We start from the raw sequence: 20,178 nt of genomic DNA on the forward strand, positions 1-20,178 counted from the left end.
TAAGAGGAAATGAGACAATGGGAAGGGCATAAAAAAGAAATAATGTTTTGGGTTGCAACACAATCAGAATGAATGCTTGAAAAATATCGCCGAGCTACCTTTTTATACCCCATCACTTTCATTCTGGCAATATTTGAAACCAGAATTATTAGCGTTCACTTCAGTTTTCTTTGAATTTGCTTTAACTCTTTCAAAGTGCTAATAGTGACAGGCTGTTAGTCGCTACATGGGGGATGATCCAAAATGGAGTTCAAGGGCAGAATTCCAATCCTCTGCCAGTGCCACTGACCCTGATCCAAATCCATACCAGCATACTCCCTCCCCCTCCATGTCTTCACAACTGGCTACAGGCGTTTGGCATCCATCATATCTCCTGAAACCCAATCTGCAAGCAAAGGACAGCTGCGGCAGTCCTCCCTGTTTCTGACACATCAGTACTCCCCCCGTATGCAAAGCCTGGAGGCAGAGCCGCCAGGCAAAGCGTTCAAACTGCGTCCTGCCCCAATGCTGAGTTGAACCATGTTGGAAGTGACACCATGCTTTGCGTGTTGGAATACATACAAGTCAATTTCACCGAGGGGAGATACATGTAGGGAAATCAGGATGAAAGGATGAAATGGAGGAATTTTTTTCCCCATGATTTTGATGAGACCAATCTGAGACAGAAGGAAGGATAGAAGAATACGAGAAAGCACAGAGAGGAAGCAACACAAAGACTAAATAGGAAAGAACAAGCTCAGTGATAGCCCTGTGCTCCTTCCACTGCCAAATAATATTTACGCCTCAGCTTTCTGCCCTGACAGGGTGATGGACAGTAGAGGTGATTTTGCCTGGGCGTGAAAATAGGCTTCTTATTATTCCAACCCAGTGGCAACTTGAATATCAATAAAAACTGCTAGCGTTCCCCTATGTGTAAAACCAATGCCCCGTAGCGGTGGTTTTTATCAAGCAACCCACCCTTGACGCTAGTTATGCAGTACTAGAGGTTACGGGAGGAAATGCTTGCCAAGTAAATAAGTGAGTGAAGCGATTGAATAGAGGGGAAAAACACAGCGGGACTGGGGCCAAAGTGAACCAAGGGTAAAGTCATGATCACTTCATTATGCTGGAGTGCAGCTCAGTGTTGTGCGAAATCAAACTGCTTTCTCATTTGTCACAATGCATCAAGGCGGCCTCTGTGAAGCGGGTTTGTAGTCGACTGGAGGACCCTAATGCACAGAAGCACACATCGCCTGATGAACATGAAACTAAACTGCAAGATATACAAAAATAGACAAATGTACAGTAAACATACCAACACTGCTATGACACATGCACCTTGCTACCATCCTGCTTTTTTTTTCCTCCAACATGACCTCTACCAGTCAAACTTCCCTTGCATTTGCCAACCACCCACCCTGCCAGCTAGCCAGCCGGCCTGCCAGTCAGTGGGTAGTTGTTAAGGGCTGTTGCTGGCACAAAATAAGCTAGAGTACACCCACTGGATTACAGAGGGCAGGCAGTGAGGGGGGTGATTGCTAACAGACCTATTGGCACTCCATCTCCTCCAGCTCCAACACCACGGCGCCTGATAATTGTGGCCTCTATGTTTACGTATCCATTTTTGTAATGTAAGTGTTGATTTCTCATTCCACACTTGTAATAGGGGCCCTGGCCTTGGAATTCCTGAAGTGCTGCTAACACACATACAGGCACAGGCACACACACGTAAGCACACAAAAACTTTTTTCTCGCTCTTTTTGTCTGCACTTGAAAATAAACCAGTGAGTCAGAGCTACTTGGCTGTGTAAGACAATGGGACTGTGAGGTGCAGGCACACTTGTTTGTAAGAGGGCTTGGCTTTGTGCCGAAAAAGGACTTGGATAAGGGAATGTTGAAAGCTCCTGTATGATGTCTCTGTTACATTAAATGAACTGCTGTCATAGAGATTATATATATGAGTTTAACATTAACCTGCATATCGACTAGCGGCTTTAAAAAAAAAAAAGAATACTTAGTCAGGTCTGTGTACATTTGAGAAGTATTACAAGTAAAAAGGACATATGAAAGACATTGTTGACTTCTCTCTAACATTCAGTCTTGAAAATACCCCGGTGTCCCTTCCAGACACTGTCAAAAATGTGGGATATGATTTCCGAATGTGCTTCAGGCACAAAAAGCTGGAGAAAAAAGTACATCGGCAGGCACGCAAAAATGGCCCAACTCCCTTATAGGCACTTTCTAAAGCCTTATATCATTTTTCAATTTAATGGCTTGCATGCCATGAACTGTTTGTATCCTTCACACACACAAACACACACACAAGCACACACACGCACATTGCTGTAAGCTTGACTCATTTCTCCTTTCATTTCCTTTTTACTATAATATGGAATTACATTTTCACAATTTATTTTTTTCCCACAAAAAGCTACGTTATTTTGGAGGATTTAGAAGCACCACTGAGTAAAGGTTGAGGGGTTTGAGAGAAGATGGCCGCATCAGTGCCGCTTTTCCTATGACTTGCTCTCTTCAGCGACTTTGGACAAGCAGCACTTTAAGCGAGCACCACCTTAATGCATATCCATTTTGTCTCCTCTTTTGAGTGCTGCTGTCGCAACAGCGAAATTGGAAATCGAACGTGTGGTGACAGCTCTAATTGCGCCATGTCAAAATTGGGCAAGTGCTAATTGTTTGAGCGGGGAACTGTAAAACATGGTAGACAGTGGAGGTACTGGGGAAGTGCTCTCCCAGAATGCTTACTGGCAATATACTGGGTTTGGCTTCAGCAAACACACATGCATGGAAATTTGCATGCTTAACACTTAACACACTAACTGGCCATTGGAACACCTCACTAGCCTTCTCCGCCTTCAATCACCGCCCTTTCATTTGGTTCAGACAGCAATATACTACAATACATATATGTGGTCAGATTGTTTTACACCATAATGCCTCCACACATACTGTAAATTCCTTAAATTTCAACAAGCTGATGGATACATTTTCAGTATGTTGTGAGCTTTGGCAACCACTATATCTGTTAAAACAGTTTTCTACATGATGCCTAAAATCCCTTCTTAATGGCTTGTAGCCTCTGTACTGCATTCCCCCCACTGGCTGAGGAGAATGAGTCCCCTAGTGGCCCAACCGGCACACTGAGCACAGGTGGTGTGCACAGCTCTACTGGAAGTAAAGCTCCACTTTCACCTGATTGACAGAATATGTTGCGTGACTGACTCTGACACTGTCTCTGCCTCACTGATATATATTTTTGCATCTTCTTGACACATGTGAGCTCTTAAAAAACTAAAATTTAAAAAAGCAAAGTCAACTTTAAACCCCCGCGAAAAAAAACGTGTTCTAAAAATAAGACGGATAAGATGAGAGATCTCTGGAGAGTTGCAGGAATGCACTTTGAAAAATTCTACTCGCTGAAAAAGGCTTCCACAAAAGGGTCCACTAAATGAACTGTATTTACATGACAGTGAGCTTAAAATAACATATTAGAGCTGGCGGGTTTTGTTATTTTGATCACAGTGTAGCCTTTTCAAAACGCACTATTGAAGCAATGCAATATATTTACATGGATGTGCGGTGAGAATTTATTCGAATTAAACAGATTTGGACATTAGTCGCCTCTTCAAACCTCAACAAAAAACGCACACGATAAAAATAATTTACCTGCGCATACACCATTGTAATTATGTGCATATGCATATTCAATATACATAAATAAACCAGTTATTGGTGCTATTATATGTGGCGTTTTACATATCGTAATATGACTCGGCCAGCGCTACCTATTCAAGGTTGCGCGCATTCACAATAATAAACTCTGCGTAAAACAATTATTGGCACATAATTTAAACCTTTATATCGCTCAACACGTCAACCAGCAAATAGTCTATACGCACTGTTAGAATAAAGGCAGTTTAAATAGGTGTAACTGGTTCCAGCTAATATGTTTGAACCAACTTCATAAGGCTCTACGCACACCTGAAATCACTGCGGCAGCGACTTCAGTTCCGACTGTCACAACCTCAAAACTCACGCGCACGTCAAACAGTCTTACCTTATCACCATTTTGCGGTCAGTTTGAAACTCTCCTTTATTTTCTGTGGAGTTTTTTTAAATTTCTTTTTACATCCAGCAATGACAGTCTAGTCCTGGGGAAATAAAATAATGTGGAGGAAAGAAATCCGTCCTCAGGTTCTTCTTTTTCTCCCCCCCGGTTTGTTCGCTCGTATTTCTTTCCTCGAGTTGTCCGTCACCAACGATCTTCGGGGGGCGATAGGACGCAAAGCACGCACGTGGAGCGTGTGTATGATATATTCTCTGGTTTGGGGCTCTGTCTGTTTTGCGCTCGTTAGATCTTCATTGAGTTGAACGTGGCGAGACTGTGGTTGTGTTTGAAGAGTGCTGTGTGGCTGGGACACACAGCCCCTTCGCGCTCCCTCTCTCTCTCTCTCTCTCTCTCTCTCTCTCCCTCCCCCTCTCTCTTTCTCCCTCACTCTGTCTCTTTCTCTCCTTCTCTCACTCGCTCTGTCTGTCTGTCTGTCTGTCTCTCTCTCTCTCTCTCTATCTATCTCTTTGCCGAGACCCGAGCACGGACTGAAACCCCAGGCAGAGAAAAACCAGGAGAGAGAGAGGTGTGTGTGCGTGTGTGTGAGTAGGAGGGGTGACGTCACTCAGCGAGGTCCCACTTTCCCAACTCTCCTGGATCAACTTTCCCCCCCCAAGTCCACTGCAGGAATGTGCACTTGGACATGGCTATTTTAGAGTTGTGTGTGTGTGCGTGGGTGAGTGTTTGGGTCTGACTGCATAATTATTTTCAGTTGGTAAACCATGAGTATATAAGTGCATGTGTGAGACCACACGTGTATGCATACAGCTATGTTATCATGAAGAAGGATAAGAAACATACTGTAGCTATAGCAAGATGAAACCACCAGCAATGCATGTAAGAATTTAGGAGAAGAATAATTAATGAAATTGTATATGGTACAAAATTTGGACAAAAATGGAAACAACAATTGGAAATTAGTATATTGAAATTGTTCTGTTTGTGTCCCTATCAGTGGTGAAAAAAATGTATTTACATATCTTACTAAAAACCCAAATAAAACATAAATACAATAAAAACAAATAACAAAATTCAAAATTTTACTTGGTAAAAAGTGAAAGTAATTTTTGCAAAAAGTACTTAAAGTATAAGGAGAAATGTACTTAAAATGCTCACCATAGGTGTGAACTCGAGTCACATGAAATGGACTTGGGTCAGACTCAAGTCACACATTAGATGGCTTTGGACTTGCCTTTAAAAAAATCAAAAAAGACTAGCATCTTGACCTGGACTTTATAGACTTTACTTGGACTTGGGCCTTTTGACTTGAAAATACTTGAGACCTTCCTCCAAGCCCAAAGATGAAAAAAGTTTGTTGCTGAAAAAGTGTGCCACAAAATCTGTTAATTTTACTTTAATTTCCAAAATTAACTAAGGTTAATACTGCATCTTTATTTAATTTGGACATAAATAAAATATGCCATGCACCAACTTACAATATCAATTAAAAGGAAAAGTTTGAAGAAATATAAGAGAAGAAATATGTAGACATTTTTTTCCAATATTAGATGGGACAAAAGCAAGACAGGTAAGAAACATACAAAATTAATTTTGTTGTACTTGTTAATAGTAGGGATGGGCATGAGTACTTATTTGGACACTCAGTGCCCCACTATCATTATGTCTCTGTTTATCATGTGTGTGCTACTGCAAAGTTCTAGCTAACAGTTGGGGAGCATCTGCCTGCACAGATACACAGTGACTGGGCAAACTGGTAGCATCACACGGCTAATGTTACCTCCCTATTATTCACAGGAGAAAGTCAGGTGGTCTCGGTGTTTGTGTGAGTTGTGTGAGACCATTAAATGGCTTTGTGTTGGATGTTAGCTGCTGCTGCATTATCTCATGCTTTAAAGGCAGATGTTGAACTGACTGTGAGGAGAGCGTCTTGGAGACGGCCCCTTAGTCCTGAGTCTAACATGAATAGCATTAACAGCAAGAACAGATAGTTTGCTGATTTTTTCTTATGTTTATTTTGAATTGTTGATTTAATTGGCTAATTGAAGACTGTCTGTAAAATAAATACATTTCCCACTGCACTTGTTCTCCATTGTTACATTTACAATAGCTTACTATTCTTACTTTTTTGTAGTACTGCAGTACATTATAATAATTGATGTGACTGCATATATGTAAATAAATTAACATGTCCATCCCTAATTAATGGGGCTATATGTTGTGGAAGTACAATGCCAGTGCTACTATTATATGATTAAGCTCTGTCTCACTTGATTTCACAAGCTTGTTTTAACAAATGAATAAAAATTTTAAAAAGCAGACATGATATTTGTAAATGTAATATATTATTGCTCTGTTGTTAGTGAAAGATTCGTAACTCAAAATTAAGGACTTGTCAGTATTGATTTGCAAGTTGAGTGCAGACTTACTTGTGACTGCAAAACAGTGACTTGGCCACACATCTGGTATTCACCGTGCAGGCAAAATGGCCCTTTGTCTATTTTTACATTAGGCTATTAACTGTCCTATTGAATAATAATTACTGATGCATTTACATGCAAGTAGCATCTACCTGTTATACTATAAAAATGCATGCTCCATATTTTTTATGCTGATTAGAGGTTTTCAGCATCTTAATGTGAAAATGCCCCGGTAGCTATAGCCATCAAATAGATCTAGTAGAGTCAAAAATGCAATATTTCCCTCGGAATTGTTGTGGAGTATGAATACAAAGTAAAGTAAAAATCAGTTTCAAGTGCGTACAGTACTTGAGTAAACATGAATTACTTTCCACCACTCGTCCTTAAGCAGGTGGAGGTGAAGCCTGGCATACATGGGTGCTTTGTGGTTCACGTACTGTCATCGCAAACTCTGTAAAAATGCCATCATGTACTCTAAGGTCACTATAAACTCATCACTAAGAGTCACAGACACCCTATGAGTCCCTGTTGGGATATTATATTGATTTTGTTGTCAGACAATGCTTGAATGTGTCTGCATGTCTGTCACCTACCATTTTGTTTATTTTTATCAAAGGATCCTGTATGCAGGAAAGCTGCGTTCACATACTGCATTGTGTACTCCAAGGTCAGCCTGTCAGAGCAGCCAAGTTGAGCAGTAACTTGTGTAATCCACGTGTAATAATCACACATTTCACGTAATGATTCCAAGACGTGATTCATTCACATTTACGTTACTGAATAGACATTATGGTGCACAACAATGCATAAAGCGACAATATTGCAGCTGATAGCACAGTCAAGTGCACGGTCCTCTGATGTAGGGCTACAGAAAAAATAACAGCATTGGCCTGCGGAGACAGATGACTATGACCAATTGTGTTTTGAGAAAAGTTGCTTTTGTGGCAGCAACCCAAACCTTCTGATGAACAGCCTAGCCCTGCAGACACCAACATCTAGCATCCAACAATAGTACTGTGAGAGACAGACTACTGCAGTCAGCAGATCTGTTTTCTTACCTGCACTCAGACATGTCATGTATCTGATTGAGTAACAGTGATGGTGATTTATACCTGCAAATTATGCCGAGCTCCATTTTCTAAGGGCAGAATTTAATACAGCCTCCGCATGCAGATTTATAGGCCAAAAGAAAGTGTTGGTTCTGTGACAACAAGCAATAGAGAAACTTGATGAAATTACTGTTATGTGAACTATTGCCCTCCACTGCTGGCTATGAGAAAGCATTGTGGGAGTGATAGCTAGTTGTGTCTAGAGGCACAATGTACAGTAGATCACAGATGTCGGATTATCTGACTTTCACTAAAGCAGTTATTCGGAAAATACTGTTATATATCTGTCGTATAGACTGAAGGTTTGAACACTGTTTTGGCTGTGAAGAAGATATCCAACACTGATGAACCTCTGCTCGCATTAATGAAACAATTCCAGTCCTTTAGGTGATGCCTGCTGACATTCCCTTCGATGCATGACTGTAAGGGGCTTCTTATTTCTTTTTTTTCCCTTGCCGGTATTCATGATCTTTGACTATAATTGGATGACACTTGTTATTAGATTTACAATTCTGCTCTGCATCTAACCTTGTGCTTTCATATTCTTGGCACCAGCTTAGCAGTAATACGGCAGCACTTGTTGACAAATGGGGGTAAGGGTGGGATTTATCAAGAGCTGCCTTGCTAGCCTATCATGGCTGAACTTTGTCGCCCAACAGGACGCGGTACTCTATAAACCAACTGTCCTTCAACAAGAAGGATCTAAGACAGAGAAAATCTGAGTGCCGGACTAAAACGCAGCATACCACATGCTGCAAGTTCCTCTATTAAAACTGTTGACAGTACGAAGGTCATTTAACTCACTTGGAAAATGCTTTCTTTGTTGTAGGAAAATGACAACACATTACTATTATGTGAGCCAAAAGTGTTTGATATACCGCCTCGGGCATGTTTACATCCATGCATGTGGGGGTCAGGCAAAGTGTAGCGCTGATTGACATTTACTATGTAAATGCAATGCAAATGAAGCACAGGATGTAAAAGGTTATACATTATCAATATGCATTTGCTTTGGATAAATTATGTAAGCAAATCTTTTGATGTATATGTTTTTCTGTGTGCCTGCCCACACAGTAGATCTATCTGGTTTAATTATCTCCCTTTTATTTTTTTTTTTTGCCTCTTTAATACGGAGCAATGGTAATCATTTGAATGCCATATTCACTAATGAGTTTAGGGGTAGTATTGATTAGCAGCTAAATATCACTGTCATCATAGATATTTATCTTGCAAAGTTTCAGAATTTCACTGAAATATCTTGGCAACTACTTTATAAATTGCTATTAAATTCTGTCCATACATGCATGGTCCTAACTTAAGGGGACAGTTCACCCCAAAATCAAAAGTACATATTTTTCTTCTTACCTGTAGTGCTATTTCTCACATCCCCGTCAGCCTGGAGCTGTACTTTGTGGTTGCATGCTAAACCAAAATGGTGCTAAACTTCAGCATTTTAGCATGTGAGCTTCTTGGCATGTTCACATTAGCATTTAGCTCAAAGCACAGCTGTGAGTGCAGCCTCGCCGAGCCACTGGCATGGTTGTAGACTCTTAGTCTTATTTAAAAATAAGTAAATTGCTTTATAATGCAAGCTCAGTCCTTGACAGCCCCTTTGTGTCATGCTGCTAGCGCTGGTGGATACCTTGTACTTAAATGTTATATTTTCTCTCAGCACTGTCTTGAGTGATGGCCCTGTGGACTTTGTTACAGACTATGAGTTACAATATAAAGCAAATCAATTCATAGATTTGGTTGGATTGCATTTTATGGGGTGCAGTGTTTATCGCAGTGGGGATAAAACAACTTTTTAAGTCATACTTTTCTCTTGTGTATCAGCTTTAAGCTGTCTGGTTCCGAAACAGACAGGCGACACAAGTAGAAAATCAATCAAGTTACTCTTTAAGTTGCAAGAAAAGTGGTTTGCTTTTAATCTGCAAAAAAGGAGGTTTTAAGTGATGCTTGTCAGATGAATTTACACAAAGGACTAGGCTCAGACTGGATTCTGTTGTTCAATAGGCTAAGGTCAGCTCCATTGTAACTCAATCCAATAACTGCCATATCAGTTTAACACTTTAGATTTGGGAGGGCTGACAGCTGTTTTAGAAGGATTTTTCTCCTTCATGGACAGCATTTCAATTCTGGATAAATTGCATGGATTTCTGATCATGCAGCCTATTTATAATTCTGCATGCAAAACTGTCAATTTCACATTTAATGTTAGACAGACAGACGTGAAAATACAATATCGTTCACTGTCAATCTCCCCATAGCCCGAGGTGCAGGCCTTTTCACCCTTGACAAGTTGCTGGCGAATTACAAATGACTGTCACTCAAGTCATTACTCTAGTTTGTGCGACCCAAAGACAGCACCATGTATAATACTGCGGAGAAGAGGGACAACTTGTCTGAATCAAAAACAAGGACTGTTGTTTTCGGCTCCTCACGCCCCGGAGTTGATACATTTATAGTCCCCACCTCCCCCGCAACCCTGATCAAGTAAACCAGTCATCGTAAAATTAATTTCCCCATCAAGCGAGACTCACGCTCTTTGGGATAACAATCTATCTTAAGCGGATAAATCTAATCCAATGTGTTGAGATTGACTTGTTTATGGCCGCTGCCCAAGCAGTCAAGAGAGGGAGAGAAGGGCGGCGGGTGGTGAGAGAGAGGAGGGGGTAAAAGCGACAAATGCCAAGGTGATATTACACACATCTCCAAGGCACGAAAAATGTAAACCAACACCCAACTGTAGTCCTTGGCTCAGACATCTAATACTTCTCTCCTTCTTAGAATCTGTCAGACATGATGGATGGCTAAGCATACAGCCATGCTCTCATGAGCTTTGATAGCCATAATTATGAACATGATAGGGAAGAAGTGGTTCGTTTATTGGTCCGATGTCAGACAGCTATATACAGGGCCTTACACAATCAGTAAGAACATCTATTTCATTCACTTAGTGACCTACGTAACTCGGAAACAATGACAGCCCTATAACATGTCCTCCATGGCAAAACACTCTGTAACGGGTCCTGACGCCACATTATTAAATTAACCCTATTTATGTTCCCAGATTATATTCAAAGAGAGTTACCTGGACCTAAGACGGCTGTGTCAAAAGGAAAAGTACAAGCTGTGTGTTATTAATCACACATTAGGATAAAAAATATGTATGATTTCATGAAGAGTTTTTGTGTCACAATCAGGCAGCTCTGCAAACTTGGCTTCAATTATTAAGTATTTCTCTGTCACATTAAATATTCATAAGCACCAGTCAGAGTTTGAATTTGGGGGAAAAACATCTTTAGTTGTTATTTATTGAAAGTTTTACACTCCAAACTCAGCTAATCTGCTTCATCAGGACTATGTGGGTGTAGCTTGATCACATTTGATTGACAGCGCAAGCAACATACGCAAACAACCCCAAAACTGTCATCCTATTCCCATTCAAATGTTGCTAACTTTGATAAGTGTGCAGAAATGTATGACATCAACATATTCTGTTGAATAAACCAAAGCTGCTCCAAATTTGGCAGGAAATGTGTGAATGTAGGACGGCATCGCTCATAGGAAAAAGCTGATTGAGAAAATAGGTTTTGGATGTGGAGAGAGCGTTGTGGTTATACATTAGCTCCTGCTGGTGCTGCCAAGAGTTTTACGTTAGATATTAACTATATTTGGAGCAGCTGACTGCAGCCTGGTGTCACAAAACCTCTGGAGTTTACTGCACGTAGTCTTAAACTCTTGACTACATGTTTAGTCTGGTGTGACATTGCCTCAGATTGGAGGCGCTGACTGCAGGCTTATATGTTTGTTCAGCTTTGATTAGCTTTCAAGCAGCTTTTGACTGGAGTTCCCAAGATGCCAACAGTTCAACGTGTAAAGGCCACAGCAGTGACACCACAGAAGCTGCAGATAGTGCTGTGTGGAGGCAGCGTTTCTTTCTCGTGTATATCAGTGTTTCTAATCCATAGCTCAGTGTGCAACAATGCATAATATAGTGTCTGCCACGGAGAGGGTCACAAGCATATTGTCGATGAAAAACACAATAGGCTGCGCTCCTAAAGAGGGAAACTTGAACTCTTCCATGACCCCTAACAGCTCCGCCTGTCACGGGGTACGCCGTGACGAGAGGCGCGCGCTTACTCATCTGTTCTGGAACTGCTGAGTCATGAGTAGTCAATATCACCTTATTATGATGTCAAGCAGAATCAGATTCGCGACGAGGCTTGTGGATGGGACCTCGGTTTGATTTAGTTTAGTGTTGGCATGGGGTGCAATGAGCTGAAAAGCAATTAGGTCCATTAAGAGATCAACTGGGATAGCGTGAGCAGCCATGGTGTGAAGCAGCCTGTGCGGAGAGACAAAGAGAGATAGAGGTAGCAGCGAGGGAAACAGGGTTTAGACAGATTGAGTCAACTCCTGCCTGACGGAGTCCCTCTGTGGGACCTAGCTCAGGACACCTGTCTGCTGAAACTGTGCAAATTTCTATCTGAATGTGTGGTGTGAGTATAATGTCTGTGCTTGAAGTAGTAAGAGCCTAACAAGTTGGCATTGATCTGTGATTATGAAATTGGGGTGCAGAATGAGGATTCAAGGAAGAGACCCTTTTCCCAAATTGATCCCGACTCCGCTCGCTGCTGATTGTCAACCCGCTTTCCAAGCAGTGGAGGCCAATTCGAGCTGAGGGTATACATAAGCAGCTAAACTGTAAAAAGCACTCACACACTCTCCTCCTTCAGCGGTACACATCCGTCACCATGGTTACAGGTAGATGCATTAGCCACTCTGCTTTTGAGTTGTATTCTGTGCTTTTTCCCTGCGAATGCAAAACATCCCAAAAGAATGAACATTAGCTCTGTGTTCTCCATGTGTACATACAGTGTGTTAAGCTGGCACTGAAATGTTTAGTGGATCAATTTGTGAAAATAATCAACAGCAATTTCACTTTTCGACGAATCGTTTGAGTCATTTATTTAGCAGAACTGTTGTTTCCAGCTTGTCAAGTGTAAAAAAATTGCTGTTCGTACCTGCTTTTTATTGATGTAAATTTGGTTTTGGACGGTCCACACAAGCAATTCTTTAAAAGGCTACTTTACATTATTAGCTCTGGAAAAATGTGATAGAGGTTTTTTTATTGGTATTTATTGTAATGATTAAATAATTCATTGAAAAGTGGAAGAAACAGGAAATTTGTTAACAATTGTTGGTTTCAGCCCTGTTTAGCTAATGGATTCTAGTTAATTAAATCAAGTTAATTTTGGTGTTGGATGTTGGTGGTTTATGTTCTGATAGTATGATACTGTGATAATGTGGCACTTTTAATTTTGTTTCGGACCTCATTCTCACTTTTCTCCTTTCTTTTCTCTGTAATTTCTCCGTCTTGCCTGAATTCACACGTGTGTCTAAACAAAAGACTCATGCGCTCCTGCTCTTTCCCTCTGTTGATCCTTTCCCATCGCTCTCCACTCCCCTTCATTGTCCTTTCATTTATTTAAATATTCCCCTCCTCTAAAAGCCTGTCGCTCCCTGTTGCTTCATTTATCTGCCCACTCTCTCCCCTCTCTACATCCTCTCGTTCTGCTCTCTACCCCTCTGACTTTCCTTCCCCAAACTAAAAGTGACACATACCTCATCTCTGTCTATGTCTTTTTTGGCCACTCCCTCTCTCTCTCTATCCCTTTCTTTTCTCTCTCTCTCTCTCTCTCTCTCTCTCTCTCTCTCTCTCTTTCAGCGTGTGCGGGCTGGCACAGGGTATTTACGAGAAACCTCTCACCATAGCCGATTGATCACGGCCATTGTTTGCACTGGGTCCTCCATTTTACAGTTCAGTGTTCATGAAAAGGAGCTTTTTCCACTCCTATCTGTCACCCCGCTCCACCCCAAAATATATTCTCTCCCTCTCTCTTTCTCTCTCTGACCGGTGATCCCCCACTGACATTTTCACAAGCACACCTTCATCAATTTCACACCCCCCCGATGCCCTCCTATGCCAGTGTGGAAGGTAGGAGGAGGTGAATTGATGGGTGAGTGCTGACAAAGCTAGCTTGAATTTGAAGTCAAGGAGTGACAAAGTTTTTAAGTGTAGGGCAGACAGGACATGTAAGGTCATCACTATGTGTGTCGTAACCAAATACATGTTCCAATTCAAATATTAGAGTCTATTGAAAGTGCCTTTTCCTGATTTTGACCACAGTGCAAAGCATCTCAGCTTACCATTTGCTGCCCCCTGTAGTTTGCATCTCTCTCATTAATTCCTCCAAAGATGAGTCATGCAACTCATGCTATAAATCCAATAACGCAATAAAAGGTGTGATGGAAAAAAAGCAGTCCAGAAGGTAAACATCCTCTGTGCTCGCTTCCTCCCTTTAGTCTTGGGAAATTAGGCCATTCTATCATCAGCCAACTGGTGCATTTATGAGCTGCTAAAGTAATTGGCGGTAGCGGCAAGATCTCAGCTGAGGCAAAAGGTAGCACATTCACCTCAACAGAGCCTTAAGCTAAACGCTTGGATGAAATAACAGAGAGGAGATGGAGGAGGAGGAGGAGGCGAGCGGAGCAAAAAGAGAGAAGCAAGGTGCCTCATTCACTGGCTCAGGGGTTTATGGGATTGCTCCCAGCTGTCACTCTGTGTAGTGAATCCGCAGCACCGTAATATCTTAATTGTTTCAAATTAAATGCTCGTAAAATGGCAAAGGAAATGAGTTTTTCTCTCTGGCTAATCCAAAGCAGCCCCTTGACTTACATCTGGGCCCACTTTAAGTGAGAGGGGGTTTAAAAGGTGGAATGGCTCCCACATGAGATGGCTATGGATAGGCTGGTGTGGAATTAGTCTTTATAGATTGTGAACTATGAACCTATCGCCACGCACATGTAAATCACGTGTCTCAGAGCATCTCGCCCTTTTCTCCGTCTCCCTATCATTTTCCCTCCATCTCCCCTCTTTCATTCTTCCCTTACACGTGTGCTTACGAGTTTATGTGTGTACTTCTGTATGTTTATGTGGAGGATGTGTGCATGCAGAGGCTTATCATAATAAACAGTCTAAATATCCTGTGGGGATTCACACATTTAGTCCCCCCCCATCTCCCTCCAGCACTTCTGAGACTCAGCTCATTCCACAGCACATATTCAAATCACTCAACCAGCTAAAGCGTCCTGAATGACATCAGCCTTGCTGTCAAACACACACACACGCACACACATATATGCTCATGTATGCATGCATGCACATGCACAATGCACACACGCATGTTGGCATACATGCAAACACAGGCACGTATAAAGCCCTTCCCACCTCAGTCACCAAGAATAATCAGTGAATATAGCCTCCTGCTATGTGCTCAAAGCACGTACTGTACATGCCGTTTACATGCTGAACATATGCATTCTGAGAGCACAGTAAGACATGCTTCTCGTGGCTTTTCTGAACACAATTCCCAGTCTGAATGGATATAAGAATTTCCCATTAGCCCTTGTTAACTTGACACCTTCCCTTCCATTACTGTACAAACACTGGCTTGAAATGAAGCAAGTCCTGTGGACAATTAAACGCTAGTACATCCGCAAAGTGGTTCTGCGTTATTGCTGTAGGTGGCGGTGACTGTAGGGGCATTGAAGCAGATTATTATAAAATGAAACACCAACAGAGAAGGCCTGACACCTCTCCACTTGGAACCAGAGACTGATTGAACAAAGCAAAAAAAGAGGGAGCCTAAGCATCACAATTGCTTCACAATGTAGGGAGTAGCTTTCATTCTCCTCAGCAGATGGTGATACACGAGTAGCTGTGGTAAAAAGTTAAACTGACAAGTGCTTGAAAAGTTTCTGGCTGCCATCAATACTGCCATCTGCAGTCAATAACATCTAGAGGAAAGCAGTGTGTCTAAATTTGACAAGAGTAAAAGTATAGTAGGCTTCTTTGTGATTTTTTCGGTTCAGAGACTGCAAGTTGAAGTAATAGTAATAGTAGTGGATAATACTACTACTACTACTAGTACTATTAATAATAATAATAACAATAATAATAATAATTGTGACTTTTCTTGTATTCCTTGGCATTTTTAGAAAAGTTAGTCGTTAGTTTATAATTTACAAATTAATCAAATAAAATAATAAAAAACTAGGATGAAAATTTAAATTTATATTTAAAAAATTAATCTAAATGTGTAAAAAGGGCTAAAGTAACGAATCCACAAAAAATTATTACCCCACTCTGCTGTTCCTCTGAGCTATACAAATCTGTTTTTTTTTCCTGTTGGCTCCCTTAGCTCATTATTTCGTTATATGGCCCACAAACTCAACGTATCAACTTAGCTTTCAGCAAAAGTATTTGGATGAACCCACTATACACTATCTGCCCAGTGCTAAGTGTCTGACAAAGATTGCCAGTAGCGTATTAAAAATGCTGAATGTCTAGCAAACTGAAGGTACAGTTTCTCAAGAGCTGATGGCAACACAAAGCTAGTAGGAGAGTTATATCTGTCAAGTTAAGTGATATTGTATTTCTGGCTGTCAAATGGATACAGTGTTGCAGAGGTTCGTAGTCTCGCCTCAAACCAATAGGATTTTAGTTTCAAACTCGCTGGCCAGCTGGGGCCCTTCTGTTTGCATGTTCTTCCCATGTCAGTGTGAGTTTTCTTTGGGTTGCCTCCTACAGTCCAAAGACATGCAGGTTAGGTTAGTTGGTGACTTTAAATTGCCTGTGAGTGTGAATGTTTATTTGTCTCTGTCAGCCTTGTAATAGTATGGTGATCTGTCCAGAGCACCCAATATCAGCTGGGATCCACCCCCCCCACCCCCTGCAACCCTTAAGAGGATAAGCAGTTATGAAAAAATGAATAGATATCCATCAAATGACTCCAAATAAAGGCTAAAATTACTCCCATGTCTGCTGATTGCTAAAAATGTGCCTATAAATATGTCTATGATAAAAATAAAAAAAAACAACTTTGTAAGGCGTTAATGTGTACAATGCATTTTGAGCTTGCTCTGCTGCCCCCTAGTGGCAGCTTTAAGTGACACAAAGCACGAATCTCACCTTGATCAGATCAGCTAAGCCAATCAACGAGAAAGAAAAAAATGCATAATATAAAAGAAATCAATTAAGGCATGAAAAACTTTTTACACAGCAGACGTTTTGACTCATTATTGTTAAAAAAAAAAAAGCACAGGTGTTTCTAATAAAATTAATGATGGCTCCATTCCATTAATGTCCCATGACAGCATGACAGTGAGCCAGCATCAACCATACCAGGACTCTGAAACTGGATTTTATTATTCACACCCATGCTTGTCCTGCTAAGACAAGTTGAAATATCTATGTCCATCTAGAAGTTAGACCAAATACACTGAGGCCTAGCCATGATGATGGTACTATGTTTCTAGATACTGTAAGGACAATTGTGTCCATCCTACTGTCTTTCACTGAATCAGTCTTTTTTCTGTCAAACTGTACATTTAGGTCCATCATCCACTTCTTACCATCTCCGTCTCTTGCCTGCGTGTCGCGTTGTTTTTAATGTACTGCCGAGTATTCTCCATCCTCTCCTCCGGTGCTTCACATCCCATCTATCCCCTCTAATCTCTACTCTTGCTCCTACCATTTCCATCTCTCTCTGTTCCTCCTTTACCCTCTCTTTCCTTCTCATTCTGTTTTTCTAGCATCCTCAATCCCCTTTTCTCCCCCCTCTCATGTCTCTCCCATCACTTCCACTCCTCCCATCCGTTTGGTTTTGTTTCTTTTCTTCCTACCTTCATGCTACACAACTTCTCCTCCTCTCCTCCACTCCCTTGTGTGCTGTTGGATCCCACCCTTCCCTTTTGCATTTTCTGCTTTCCTCCGTGTCTCTCCCTTTACCATTGTTATTACCTTTTCTGTCCTGTCTGTCTGATTATCTTGTTACCCCTGCTCCAGCAGCAAATTCTCTTGACCCAATCCCTTTTTCTTATCCTTACATCTTCCCATTCCACATCTCCTTCGTGTCACTTTGACTTCTGTCTTTGCACTACTTAACCAGCCTTTATTTTTCCTCTTTCCCCTTTCCTCTCGTTTAACCTATCCTATTAGTTTTTCCCTATGCCTTGTGCCAGAATATGCCCTATCAGTGCCAGTCTCACACTCTGTCTCACTCTCTCTCTCTGCCATGTTTGTGGCCTTTCGCTCTGTGCACATCTAATGGCTGGGGTGTAATCCACTGGCTAATCTGCTGACAGCCTGTGTGACAAGGCATTAGCTTTGTGTCACTGCCTACCATGCTGCTTCTCAGCGTGTGTGTGTTAGCGAGAGAGAGAGAGTCAGAAAAAAAGAGACAGATGAGACAGTCTATGGATGCTAGTGTGTCCGCATGCAAACGGAATATGTTTGTAAAACTTTGTGGTGTTAGTAATGGCTTGTGTGTGTTTGTTGCTTTATGTCAACTGGATGCCCAAGCGTAAAATTGACACTGTAGCTCCTCCGTTTTGCCTGACCTTTCACCCTTCCATTTTTTCCACTATTTACGGCCACTACTGCACTTTTTCCCTCTCTATGGGTGATAGCAGTTTTAATAAGATGCCAGGTCAGAGTGCTAGTGGATGCAGCAAGAAGCAGACTGGGCAAGACAGGCCAAAGTTGCATTGTCAGGTTGCCTGCTGCTCTGTCAGGCATCCAGCCATGTCAAATAGGGCTGAGTTCGGAACTAAATATTGGATTTTTTTCCCACTGTAATAGTTGGTATATCATTGTATTTCTTTCACCAGAATTTTTTTTATGATAATGATTATTTTAACTGTTTAAATTTATCATTTTTTTCAATTTTTTCATCACTTGTTTAGTCCCTTAAGAATACATATTTTTTTCATGATAAAACCGAGAAAAGCAGAAAAAAAATAAAATGCTGGAACCAAAGTGGTTGAGTGTGCTTTTGCATGCAGGTGTGATCATGTAATTCCGTGCACGTCCCGTGGCTTTGCATATGCTCCACAAAAATCTCCTCCCTCGTCTGATTTCCCAGCTCCACTTCACCAGGCAGAACTCACCTTGCACATATTTCTCTCTTTTTAGCTTCCGTCCCCTTTCTTCAGTGGTCCCCTCCCCTGTCTCCACCTGAGTGATCCTGTTATCACAGCTGACCCTTCGCTAGATCTGTCAACAGCCAAAGAGATTACACCAAAGGCCGGCGAACACATTGGGCTCCCCCGTTTGAAGCAGGGCGGGGGGGAGATTGCCTGATCCCCTGATGCTGATAAACTGGCCAAGGCTTTGGGGATTCGAGAAGGTCTCGTCGGGAATTGGGTAGGGTGAGGCGTGTGCGTGGGGGGTGCTATAGTCGACTTTAAGTCTACTTCTAATCACTGGGCTTTTCAGAAGGGATAAGGGAAAGGAGAATGGGAGCTTGGTTTGGAATGGAATTAGGCCCTGATGGAGCTGGGGATAAGGGTGTTGGGCTTTGATTTGATCACACAGTTTTCTTAAAAGCTTTTGAGTAACATGTTTGATCAAATCTACACTGTGCATGGAACATGCTATACGGCTTGGGTGAAATACAATGATAATGCCAAAAAAAAAAAAAAAAGCTTTAGTAGTCCCTTAAAGGGATACTTTGCAGATTTCCAAACAGCTTTGTGTCAAACAATGTGGGTAGTATGTGTGAATGAACTGTGGTAAACTTCCCTCTAACAAGTGCCTAGATATCCTTCCTATCCCCAGCAAAACCCTGCTGGATGGTGCAAATTGATGCAAAACACGTCATCTGGTGGAGTATTGCCCTGCTCTCCTGGGCTGTTGTACTTTTGCATTTTTGTCTTGCCCGCCACCCAAGCCGCCACCACAAAAGTGTAGAAGTGCATCAGGAGACAGGCCTGCCTCCCACTCTCTCTTTCAAGATTAGACCAAAATCTAATCAAACTATAAAACTAGTCAGTGCTGATCGAACATAAATCAAGATCATGTTACTGCACCGCCTATTTCTCTCACCGTGTTGTTTTTAGAAACACATTTTAGTGTTAGAGTTTGTGAACAGCAAGTGGGCACCATACTGCATCCTGCACAGTAAACACATAGGCCAAAAAAACTGAGCTCAAACAATAAAATTTAGCAGTAGCGATCACATTTAAAGCGAAATTCTGTTACTGAATTGCCTATTTCTCACCTCAGATGCTTTCAAATACATATTTTAGCTTCCCATTTAACTGCAATAATTTCTTGTTGGTTTGTTTCACATGTATAAGTTTGCATTAAATCACCTAATAGTGGGAGTATTTATTGGTCTGGTGTGGCGCAGTGCATTCTGGTTGTTGTAGGTTTTCTCCCTCTTGAACAAAAGCCTCCTTTTTCTGTGGTTAAATAACACAGACTTCAAATGTATTAGTGTCTTTCTACTGCATAGACATCCTAGTTCTATTGAAAGGCCATCTTCCAAGAAGTGAAATACTTCTTTTAGGGAATTTTCATTCACCTTCTACACCCCAGCAGGTCAGCGACAGAGCAGCTGGTAGATTCATTGCCTTTCACAACTCTTCTTTGAACCTTTGTCAACAACAGGCATGTGTAATGCATAGGATAACCTTGCTTTTCATAGCTGCTCATAATTTATATTATATTAGC

The 20,178-nt window shown here is 41.4% G+C and overlaps 1 protein-coding gene across 32 annotated transcripts in view; it reads right to left on the reverse strand.

The window, feature by feature from the left end:
- LOC121961980 (receptor-type tyrosine-protein phosphatase delta-like) overlaps window positions 1–20,178 on the reverse strand; it is a 406,358-nt gene that overhangs the window by 137,628 nt on the left and 248,552 nt on the right. Inside the window, exon 1 of one of the 32 annotated variants that reach the window (XM_088073813.1) lies at window positions 12,318–12,338. The exons of 30 other annotated variants lie outside the window; for them this stretch is intronic. The gene's annotated coding sequence lies outside the window, so the exon portion shown is untranslated. Of the gene's footprint in view, window positions 1–4,054; window positions 4,559–12,317; window positions 12,339–20,178 lie in introns of those variants that run through there. One more of the 32 variants, XM_042512116.2, reaches the window with a different exon arrangement.

The sequence above is a fragment of the Plectropomus leopardus genome, chromosome 23 (genome assembly GCF_026936395.1).
Source record: "Plectropomus leopardus strain MGB_pleo_1.0 chromosome 23, ASM2693639v1, whole genome shotgun sequence".
NCBI classification, from domain to species: domain Eukaryota; kingdom Metazoa; phylum Chordata; class Actinopteri; order Perciformes; family Serranidae; genus Plectropomus; species Plectropomus leopardus.